This window comes from Carya illinoinensis, chromosome 3, assembly GCF_018687715.1.
Source record: "Carya illinoinensis cultivar Pawnee chromosome 3, C.illinoinensisPawnee_v1, whole genome shotgun sequence".
Classification (NCBI taxonomy): Eukaryota; Viridiplantae; Streptophyta; class Magnoliopsida; order Fagales; family Juglandaceae; genus Carya; species Carya illinoinensis.
Window position 1 is genome coordinate 2,185,549 of NC_056754.1, and position 11,704 is coordinate 2,197,252.

At 32.2% G+C, this 11,704-nt stretch overlaps 2 long non-coding RNA genes across 2 annotated transcripts; both read right to left on the bottom strand.

The window, feature by feature from the left end:
* Window positions 1-1,082: 1,082 nt before the first annotated feature.
* On the bottom strand, window positions 1,083-2,778 carry LOC122305554. Its single transcript, XR_006241163.1, has 2 exons — window positions 2,517-2,778; window positions 1,083-1,510 (listed from the first exon to the last, which is right to left on the bottom strand). It is a non-coding gene; the product is annotated as an uncharacterized LOC122305554 (long non-coding RNA).
* A 7,296-nt stretch (window positions 2,779-10,074) lies between these two features.
* Window positions 10,075-11,416, bottom strand: LOC122305534. The gene is made up of 2 exons (XR_006241157.1): window positions 11,080-11,416; window positions 10,075-10,462 (listed from the first exon to the last, which is right to left on the bottom strand). It is a non-coding gene; the product is annotated as an uncharacterized LOC122305534 (long non-coding RNA).
* Window positions 11,417-11,704: the final 288 nt, after the last annotated feature.

An 11,704-nucleotide genomic window follows, 5' to 3' on the forward strand; every position in this document is an offset into this window, starting at 1 on the left:
GGTTTGCTAAGGAATGGGTTATGGTTGGCATGTGAGAACCATGTTGGTATGCAATGAGAAACTGGACCCAAATCCCATAGACAACGCCATTGTTAAGGATGTATCCCACCATCTCAATGTAACAGTTCAATTGCACTAGATAAGAAAATGTCGGCATGATATGCCTGCAAACACTCCGATACTTAAGTTAATAAAGAATCTCACTCAAGTAATCAAGAATTCAGATTTAGATTGTATTTAGAATTACCCGGTATATATAGGTTTCATGCTGAATTAGATTAGTAATATAACGAGATCATGTGATGTTTATCTTGAGCAATATTTATTAGCAATGATAGAGAGCTTTCTCCATTGTATTCAATAAGAATGATAGAGAAATTGACAGATAAAATATGTAGTTCTTTATTTTCTTTAGTTAAACAAAAATATTTGGAGATGAATGAGTGTTTTGTATTAAATTTATGGTTGTACATAAAATATTACTACATTTGTCATGTGCTTATAACTAATTAATAGTCTCTATCTCCTTTATATACGAGGCAAAAAGTGTCAATAATTGATGTTAAATACATAAATTATATGTTTATTGAAACTGTTTAGACTAATATAATATTTTTATTGAAATTAGTAAATAAATTGATATTTTATACTCTTTTATATATATGGTATTAAATGCTTGAATTACATTAGATATGAGTTTTAATATTTTTATCAACATTAAAACAGTCTATTTAAAATTATCATGAATCACTCAGTTCAATTTATTGAATCGCCCGAGTAATTGAATCGGTCTGTATCCGATTCCCAACATTATTTCAATTTTTCAATCCTTGCGTCTTCCACAGTCCCACACCAATTTATAAATAAATAATATTTTTTGTATATCATTCATATCCTCTGAACGAATTACCAAATATCAGAACTAGGCTCAGATTTGGGACGTTAGAGGGCTGTACTGCTGCTAATAATACATCGTTGTACGTGCGGAGGAGATCGGATCGGCCGACTCCTAGTCCAATTAATTTAGCTTTTGCCATACAGCATACTATACTTACTCGTCATAATTGATTAAATATTTGATATATAGGACAACAAGATGACCAAAACTATTTCGGTCAGCTCCATTTTTTAATTTATTGGCAAACACTAGTACAGCATATCAAGATGCAGCATATTTTACATATATATTTCCATACTGCATGAAGGAAGCTCGATCGAACGAGCTCCATTACAATATTAATCATGGTCAAGTCCAACGAAATCCTATTTATTCTCAAAGCATAACATAAGTACTATTTATTCATACTTTCACCACACCACAATAATTAAGTAGTACTACTGATTCAAGGTCCTTGAGGTGGCTTGCAAGCGCGGCCTCCATATACGCCTTTTGGCTGACACTTGTGGGGCGGCTTTGGTGTTGATCCTATGCATCTACCATATGGATCACCCGGATGATCTCCGCATGATACTTTTGGCTTGTTGGGTTTCCCCGTTCCAACAGTAGATCCTGCATCGATAGAAGACTAGATTAATTAGCTCTTTATATTTTTACTCTGTCATTTGTAAACATATTTGTCATGCTCGATCGTGATGTCTCTTCCAGTTAGGTGTCTCACTGCCATGATTATTTTATAGTACTAAAGTTTCCGAGATCAGTTTGAGGTTGCATTGGGAAATTCAAATATTTTAGATATTTTTAATTATTTTTTTAAAATATTATTTAAATACAAGATATTTCTTAATTTTAATTTTTTAATTTTTTCATCTAATCATTAAAATTTTTTCAGACTTTTGAACAAAAGACAAAAAATAATACAATTTTTTTTTTTTAAATTTCAAAACAAAAATAATAGTAAAAAACTATATTCAAATAATTTATTAACTTTATATATAATATTTATATTCAATTTTTTTTTCTTTTTTCTCAAAATCTAATAAAACATCTTAAATCAAACAATTTTATTACTATTTCCAAATATTTTGAGATATTTCTATTTAGTTACACAGTTTAGATGAGATGAGATGTTTTGTTAAAAATTAAATAAAATATTGTTATAATATAATTTTTTAAATTAGTTTTGTCTTGAGATTTAAAAAAATTGAATTATTTATTATATTGTGTATGAGGATTTGAAAAGTTATAATGATGAAATAAGATGAAATGAGATGAAATGGTTTATGTTTGGATAAACAAACAGATTTTTCAAATCTAAACTATTTCATCTCATCATTACAACTTTAAACAAGATCCTGAGTCTTGAAGATTAATATTAGCAGTGAAGAGATTGTTCTATATCCTTTCGTTTTATCTCCTGATATTTAGAGAGGGAGTTTACAATGTAAAATGATTTAAAAAATATTCTTATTTTGTTTAAGCAGGGGGCAGGTAGACATAAAATATCTAAAGGGTAGAATCATGATGAACAAGTACTACTACTTGTTATGTAAAATTAATTAATGACTAATTAATGAATGCAAATTAAACAAGATTAGAAATTTGTTGTAGATCTCACCATCCCGAGGAGTAGCTAGTAGTTCGCGAGCCACAATAAACGAAGGGGAGGAGAAAAGAAGGGAGGCCAGCAGAACGCAAATCAGAACGATCGTCTTCATTTCTAGATAGGATTGTCGCCTTCATTTCCTCTACACTCCTATTTATAGGCTATTCCAAAGTACTTCCAAGTCATGTGGACCTGTACTTGACTAATTTGCCCCGTGTAAATAGTAAGGTGGTGGCATGGGATCTTTTCATTATTCCATAATACACGTAGAACAGGCCGGCCAAGTTTGAGGGGGTATGATGATCATTCATCAAAAAGCAAAGTTTGATAGCTGCAAAAGTTACCTTTAATTGAAAGATAAGATATTAAACTTTTTAAAAATGATCGCTATTATTACAGAAAATTACCTATTAACTAATTAATTTTAGTAAAAGGACTATTTCTCATTAAAATTGGTTGTAAATAGTTTTTTGTGACCCAATAAATTAGTCACAAAAGTTTAATTTTCTATATATAATTAATTAATTAATTAATGCGCAATACCCCATGATCAAATCTTCATCTTGTCTAATCTTATGTTTGCTTTTTTTTTTTTTTTTCTTTTTAATATTTTATAAATATAGAGAATTATTGAGTCGTGTATCCGTCTTTTATAGATATAGAGAATTATGACCAGGTGCATGCTCAATGTGGATGGTGCAATTGGGGTCCCTTTCTTTTCTCTGCCGGCAGAGGAATGTTCACCAAGCAAGATCAGATTGACATGTTATTCAGAGATTGTCGTGATTTACTAGATGATCCGCATGGAGTACTCTTGGTGCTCGCACAGTCCATTGGTCTGATCGATTGGCTTAGTTGGATTGCGCGCACTTATAAATATTCGTATCCAGACCTATGGGTTATGTTTTGTGTTTGTTTCTCAAGGTACAATACATCAAATCTGGGAAACTGACGCATTAGCGATGGGAGTTTTGAAACTATATGGCGCATTTTACCACAAGGGATGCCGTAGAGTTGCATGGTCCCCTCTCAGATATAAAATGGTCCTATGTTCACTGCCACTCATATGACTTGTTAGTGACAAAAAAGTATACACTTTCATTAACTTGATGTTATTATTTAGTGCCCTCTAGATGAATGAGGATTTCACACTTACCTACCGGGTACAGTACAAAGAATGAAATTGAACGTGACTATGCTATTTTAGTGCATTGGTTGACCACACGCATGTAACGTGTGGTATTTGCGGGACTATTTGGAGCAGTTACTTGAAGGTCTCTATGGAATGAGTTTCACCATTTCTCATATTTTCCGTGAAGGCAACCAAGTTGCTAATTCACTTGCTTGGGATGGTGAGACTGGTACCAATAAAATATATAGAGAGGGTGATAGATTACTACAGGCAGCACGAAGATTAATGGTTAGACCTGATAAAATTGGTCTCCCTTCTTTACGGTTTTAAAGTGTACGTTTTGTAGTATGGTTTGTTTAGTTTTTTTTTTTTTCTTTGGGTTTTTGCTTTGGGTGGTTTGTGAGTTTTGGTCGGGGTTTTTCTTTTTTGGTGTTTGTTTTTAGATACATGGGCTGCATTTTTATTAGAGTGCTTTTATGTGTTAATTCCACATGTCATGTCTGTTATCACGGTATTTATTCGTTATAAGTTATGATTTTTTTAATAAATTAGAAGGAGGTCATTCTTGAACATGTGATCCATCTCCTTTTAAAATAAATAAATAAATAAAAAAAAAAAAGAGAAAGAAAAACAGAAGGAAAAGCTGATGGGCTGCATGCTTATCTTGGCCCCAACTGATGTCTTTAATTTTTGGAGACCATAATGGTCGACATGCTTATCTTGCTATATATGTAACATATAAAACTAAATAAACAAAAGTTAAAGCTGGTGGGCTACATGCACATTATCATTATGAAATTCAAATTATAAATAAATCACATTTTTATTTGTAGAGACTGAAATGAACGATCGAGCCTGCCTTCAGTTAGCTTTCGTCATCCCTATTGCGTAATACTACATGATGGAAGCTTATAATCCGAGTCGATTCACGTGTTTACTTTTTCTTTTTTCTTTTTTTCCTTTAGAATGTACGTGCGGTCTCCCTTTATCCTACACTCCTATTTATAGGCCATGCCAAAGTACATCCAAGTCACGTGGACTTGTGCTTGACTAATTTGCTTGCTCTAAAACAAAAAGAAAATAAGTTGCTAATTATCCAAATTACTTGTGTTGAAACCGAACCAAAAAATAAATTACATTATAATTAATGAGTTTCAACGTACAGCCTCATATTCTCGGGCCTAAAAAATTATAATACCTTACATCCGGGTGCTTCGGATATTGATGATCTACTAATTTTTTTGAATTTTTTTTGAGAAATAAATAGGTCGAGATAATTAAATCGAGTGTGAGGTCGTGCTATATTTTTTAACTTACTGTTTCTTTTTCAATTAAAACGATCATTTTTAAAGGAGTTTAAAAAAGCATGCATTTGATCTTATTTATAAAGCATGACATGATCACGCCATGGCTAAGTCGAACAGAATCCTTTTCTCTTTCTTCAGTACGTACCTCTCGAGGCCTGGCCTCTATGATATGATATCTCGCACAAGAAGAGAAGCCATGGCATGGCATGCTTTATGCGTGCGTGCGTGCGAGAGCAGAATGTTATTGCCGTACATATCTATTAAAGTCGTGGTACTGATCACCACTGAGAGCAAATGCAATGCAGAAACTGACATGATCTACAAATAATGACGAGCAAACTCAATAGAAGCAGTTGATCTTCCACTTTCCACGTTTATAGATACTGAGAGTGTGAAAAGCTTTAAAATAATCAAGTATAGTGCATCATCATCCTAGGAGTTTGTATCGACTCTCGGCAACAATATCTTTAACTCCTCCATTGAAATATATACATAAAACAACGATTTTATCCTCAATTTTGCTGAAAAATATTGACTTAAATCAAAACTTTTAACTTATACTATAAGAAAATTAGATAGTTATTGTTACTTATTTCCTACGAATATAACTATATTATACTAAAACAGACTCATTTTAAAAAGATATAATCATTTTTATAGGAAATAAGTAACAATAACTATTTAATTTTTTTGTAATGTTAATTAATCTTTTATTTTATATTAAAGAGACTTCTATTACATCTTTTACTTTTATGAAATCTCGATCATATATTAAAAAGTAATCCAAATCAAGTTCTATAAACTACTAAATAAAAGTTAATGCTTGACAAAGTAGTTAGAATAGATGTGAAAGCATGGAGCCAATCTCATTCCGTATCATACACTTTTTCCTAAAATAATATATCTTAATGATCAAATGGAAAACTCATGGCTATTGTTCATCGCAAGGGACACCACTTTATTCGGCTTCCTAATTCATCCCTATTGCGTAATACGGGACCCATGATCGGAGCTTCTTTATATCTAATCGCGTGTTTACTTTTATTTTTTATTTTTATTATATATTTTATAGATATCAAGAATTATTGAGTCCTTGTACCAGTTTTAAGAGTAGTAGTCAATTTTAAGAATAGTAATCAATTTTATTTACATGATATTAAACCAAAAGAGGTCTGTCGCTTACACTCGTGCTTGGGTTTCGTTCGCATACATTGGCTATAGTCCATTCAGGTGATCTGGATTTGTGGTTGGCCCTGACGTCTGTGAATAGCATGCAAGTGGGTGCATAGAATTTTCTTCATTTAATTATATACGCACGATCAGAACGTACCAGCATTGAGTGCATGCATGGTACGTATCAAAAAGCAAAAAAGTTAAGCCTTTAAATATTGGAAGATAAGATGAAACTTTCCATGAGGAAAAGGGGAAAGCAATTAGAAGACCTCGCAATTGACTAGAGATACCATAATCAAAAGAAAAATGAAAATAAAAAACCAGAGATGCCACGATGATCAGATCGTTTAAGTATGATCCCTCGCTGTTTAACCCATCAATTACTATTTTTAGTATAGGAAAATAGTAATAATATTAGTTTCTTTTTTCAAAGCTTCCACTTGAGGTATGTGTCAATCCAACATAAATAGTAAGGTCTTTAATTTGATGGGTTTAGTGCTCATCAATTACAAACCTCCATTTTTTTTTTTTTTTCTGATTATTAGGTGATATTAGTTAGTGATTGAGTAGAATGAATAGAAGTTATTGATAGTAGGGTACTATTCTTCGTGATTTTGCTCTTCACTTTCCAGCTTTGACAATACGAAAGATGAGAGTGTGAAACGCTCTAGAATAACCAAGTATAAATGCGTCAATACCTATATGGTCATCTTGTTTATAATAATCATATATATATATGGTTATATGGCGAAAGTTTTAATTTTTCAATTATCGAATTATTTATTATTAACGAGATGTCGTACAAGTCTCAAGTGAACTCTTTGTGTGATGTTCACTTGAGTAACATGTCCATATTTACTTTGGCTTGAGCCCCAGGCCTACACTCCATGGCCCAAGCTCCATTGAAACTCCACCAAATAATTGTGATGAATCATTGTGGGATTGAGTCAGCAAATCGGGCCACCACAATAATTACCATCCTTCACAAACCCAACACCTTTAACTTTATTAGTCTTTTAATTTGTAATATTATGGGGACATTTATTGGGGCTACTCACCTCATTTTGATATTACATCTTTTTATTTTTATGAAATCTCAATAAATCAAATCAAGTATTATAAATTAATGAAAACCAGTTAATGTTTTGTAAAAGTAGTTATAAAAGAGATTCCATGATGATTAGGTTGTTTAACTCTCCTTAGCTGTTTAATTAACCCATCAATTACTATTTTAATTTATTATACGAAAATAGTAATATTAGTTTTATTTTTTCAAAACCTCCACATAAGATGTCAATCCAACTTAAATAGTAAGGTCTTTAATTTGATGGGTTTAGTTTAGTGATCATCAATTACAAAACCTTAATTCTTCTTCTCATTAGGTTATAGTTATGTAGAATGAATAAAAGTTAATAATGGGAGTCGTCTTTAGTGATTTTGCTTTCCACTTTCAACATTTATAGATACGAAGGATGAGAGTGTGATCAAAAGCTCTTAAACAATCAAATATATTACATCATTATCCCATGAGCTTGTGTCGACTGTTGGCAATGATATCTTTAACTCCTCCATTGAAATATATACATAAAACGTCTTTCATAACGATTTTGTCCTCAATTTTGCTGAGATACGAAGGATGAGAGTGTGAAAAGCTATTAAATAATCAAATATATTACATCATTATCCCATGAGATTGTGTCGACTGTTGGCAATAATATTCTTTAACTCCTCCATTGAAATATACACATAAAACAACGTCTTTCATAACGATTTTATCCTCAATATTGCTGAAAAACATGGACCTAAACCAGAACTTTTAACTTTATAACTCTTTTATTTTAAATCAAAGGGCACATTTATGGGGCTTTTATTTCATCTTCATGGCAGAAGAAACGTAACTTTGAAATATATATATATATATATATGCTCGAAAGATTAATACAAGAATTTTATAATATATATTAATATTATTGGCACAACTTATACAACATTATCATATATATCAAAATACATATTCTACATAAGCTCCAGCTCCATTATTAATCCATGATATTAAACCAAACCTGTTTATTCTCAGGCTAGCGTACATGATTCTCCTCGTGATCACACGGGAGAAGCAATATCCCAGCATACAACTTATATATAATTTACTATTTTAATTAATTATATACTTTCATTCCCTTATATATGATACAGTTGGTAAAGTAGTTATATATTCAAAGTTCCTTTAACTTGGCCTGCAACGTCGGTGCTCAAAAGGGGTGTGTCGCTTACGTACACTTGTGCTTGGGCTCCATTCCTATGCATTGGCTACAGTCCAACCAAGTGATCTGGGTTTGGCGTTGGCCCTGACGTGTGTGAATAGCATACAAGTGGGTGCATGCAATCAGAACGGGCCAACATTATTGAGTGCATGCATGGTACGTATCAAAAAGCAAAAAAGTTTTTTTTGAAATAAAAAAGCAAAAAAGTTACCATTAGCTAGTTGGCAGATAAGATGAAACTTTCCATGAGGAAAAAGGGAAAGCGCGCAATTAGAAGACCTAGAAATTGACTAGAGATGCCATGTTCAAAAGAAAAATAAAAGACCTGAATGATCAGGCCATTTAACTATGATCCCTCAATGTTTAACCCATCAATTACTATTTTTAGTATAGGAAAATAGTAATAATATTAGGTTTTTTTTTCAAAGCTTCCATATGAGATATATGTCATAAATCCAACTTAAATAGTAAGGTCTTTAATTTGATGGGTTTAGTGCTCATCAATTACAAACCTCCATTTTTTCTGCTTATTAGGTTATATTAGTGATTATGTAGAATGAGTAAAACTTATTGATGGTGGGGTGTTTTTCCTGATTTCGCTCTCCACTTTCCAGCTTTGACAATATGAAAAATGAGAGTGTGAAATGCTCTAAAATGATATAGCATATATGCATCAATACCCATATGGTTATATTGTTTATAATGAACATATACATATGGTTACATGGTAAAAGTTCTAATTTTTCAATTATAGCATTATTCGCTACTAGCAAAGTGTCTAACGAATCTTGAGTGAACTCTCTATTTGATGTTCACGCAACATGTCCATATTCGCTTTGGCTTGAGTCTCAAGCCTGCACTTTATGACCTAAGTCTCATTCAAACTCCACCAAAAAATCGTGATGAATCATTGTCAGATTGAGTCATCAAATCGGGCCGCCATAATAATTAACCATGCTTTACAAACCTAACACCTTTAACTTCATTAGTCTTTTTACTTTTAATTTTATGGAGACATTTACTTAGGCTACTCACCTCGTTTTGGTATTACATCTTTGTACTTTTATGAAATCTCAATAAACTGAATCAAGTAGTATAAATTAATAAAAACCAGTTAATGTTTGAAAAAGTGGTTAGAATAGAGTGTGCAAACGACTCGCACTCCATTTGAAACAAGTGAGTAAATATGAGACTTTCATAAAAAAATAATTTTTTAATAGTGGATCTCACTCTATTTCAAAATGATTTGGTAGTGGTTGCATACTATATAATTATATATAGTATTATGAATTGATAAGTTTTAATTTAATATAATAAAAAAATTTCTAGTTGGTTAAGTATGTGTTTTTCAAGAGTAATGAGGAGGGGGACCATGCACAATTATAATTTTCATCTGAATTCTCAATAGCAAACATTCACCTTTTTTTTTTTTTTGTTGCTAACCTTTGATAATTATGTGTATGATCATTTCATTTTATATCATATCATAGACTCCTTATGTTGTTCGACTGTGTTCAACGACTACTTCACGTCATTTTGGCCGGAATCCAGTTTGTTCATTGGTTCCCTTCACCATATATTTGTATAAATAAAAGTTTTTTACCACGCTCTCTAGGTTCGTATATAATTCCAAGAGAGTAAATTTATTATTAGAATTCCACTAATTAGATAGTAAGAAAACAAGCTAACCCAAGTAATCAACTACTCAGCTCTTTTATTATTGGCACACGTACATCATATCAAAATAAGTAACATGATTTTACATATCTCCACACTGCAGAGCTGGAGAGAGCTCTAACAGCTTTATTCTTATGATATCAAACCAAACTCTATTTTTATTCTCAACTACCGTACGTGCGTACGTACGTTCTAATTCTCATGAGAAACGCCAGGTCAAGTACATATTCAAGTTCCTTTAGGTGGCCGGCTTGCAGTGGCCCCTATCGTATCGAGTGCACTTGGTGGGCTTTGGTTTCTGCTTCGCTATGCATTTGCTATACGCGGGATTGTCAGCCGGCTTTCCGCATATAGCCGACGCCTTAGTGTTGGGATCCCTAGGTCGGTTCCCAGAACCTGCACTAACTAATAAATGAATATAACTACATAATTAGGTCGGTCTTTATATTTAATAGCCAATGTAAAATTATTAGTTATCCTTAATTGCATCAACAGATAAATTATATATTCTACAGCTGCCATCTCTATTTTCTAGTAAAATTTTTCAATATATCTAATACGTAATGAGTTTATTTGAGATGATCATTGATTTAGCAGTCAAGAAATTATGATATAGTTTCTTGATTTTTGGTGCTAGCTTCTAAATACCGGACCAGGGTACTCAAAACCCTCTCTTCTAATTCATGTATGTGTTATAATATATATATATATATATATATATATAATCTCAACAATGAATTTAACATCATGATGTCATGTAGAACATGCATATATAAAACACGTGACATGATGTTTAAGCAATTGGTACACATATAATTGTAAAATTATTTAAACAATTAGTCACAAATTAGCTAGGAATTGTGAGAATCCAAATGAAAACTGTTATTATATAAAAGCAAGAAGATAATATTTAAAATTGAGGTCATGAACAACTTCTATGTAGAATAATATCTTTGAATCTTGTAATAAGCAGACATGACTAACGAATATAGAAGATGACTAAATTGTGTACGTGCTCTCACCACTCTCACCCAGTTCGCGAGCTGTAATTGCAGGAGATAAGATAAGCAGGGAAGCAAAGAGAATGCAAATAAGAATGATAGCCTTCATTTTGGTGATTGCTGATTAATGGTTTGTGCTGAGTGGCCATTTTCCTCCTATCTACACTCCTATTTATAGACTACCATTCAAGTGCATCATGTGTAATTAGTGTGAATGTGGTTCGAAATTTCTTCAGTTGATAACACGCATGTACGGTCAGATCGAGCAGGCCAACATCAAGTAGTGGTATCAAAAAGCAAATTAAAGGCCGCTACCTTTAGTTTGGTAGATAAAGATGGAATATTTATTTTCTATGAATAAAAAATGAAAGCAAGAAGACCTAGCAATTGACTTGATCAGATGCCAGCCATGTTCCGGATTTTTTTTTTTTTTTTTAAACACTGGGAAAAACTAGAAGAAATTAAAAATATGCCATGATCGTGAGGTGGTACAATTGTCCATGGCCATGCTGACTCAATATTTATTTCTTCATCTACACATTTTCCTAAAATATAATCTCAATGATAATCAAATGCAAAGTTCTTGGCTAGCTATTGCGTACGTAATACTGTATTAATTATGGGAGCTTGAACCGATCGTTGGCTA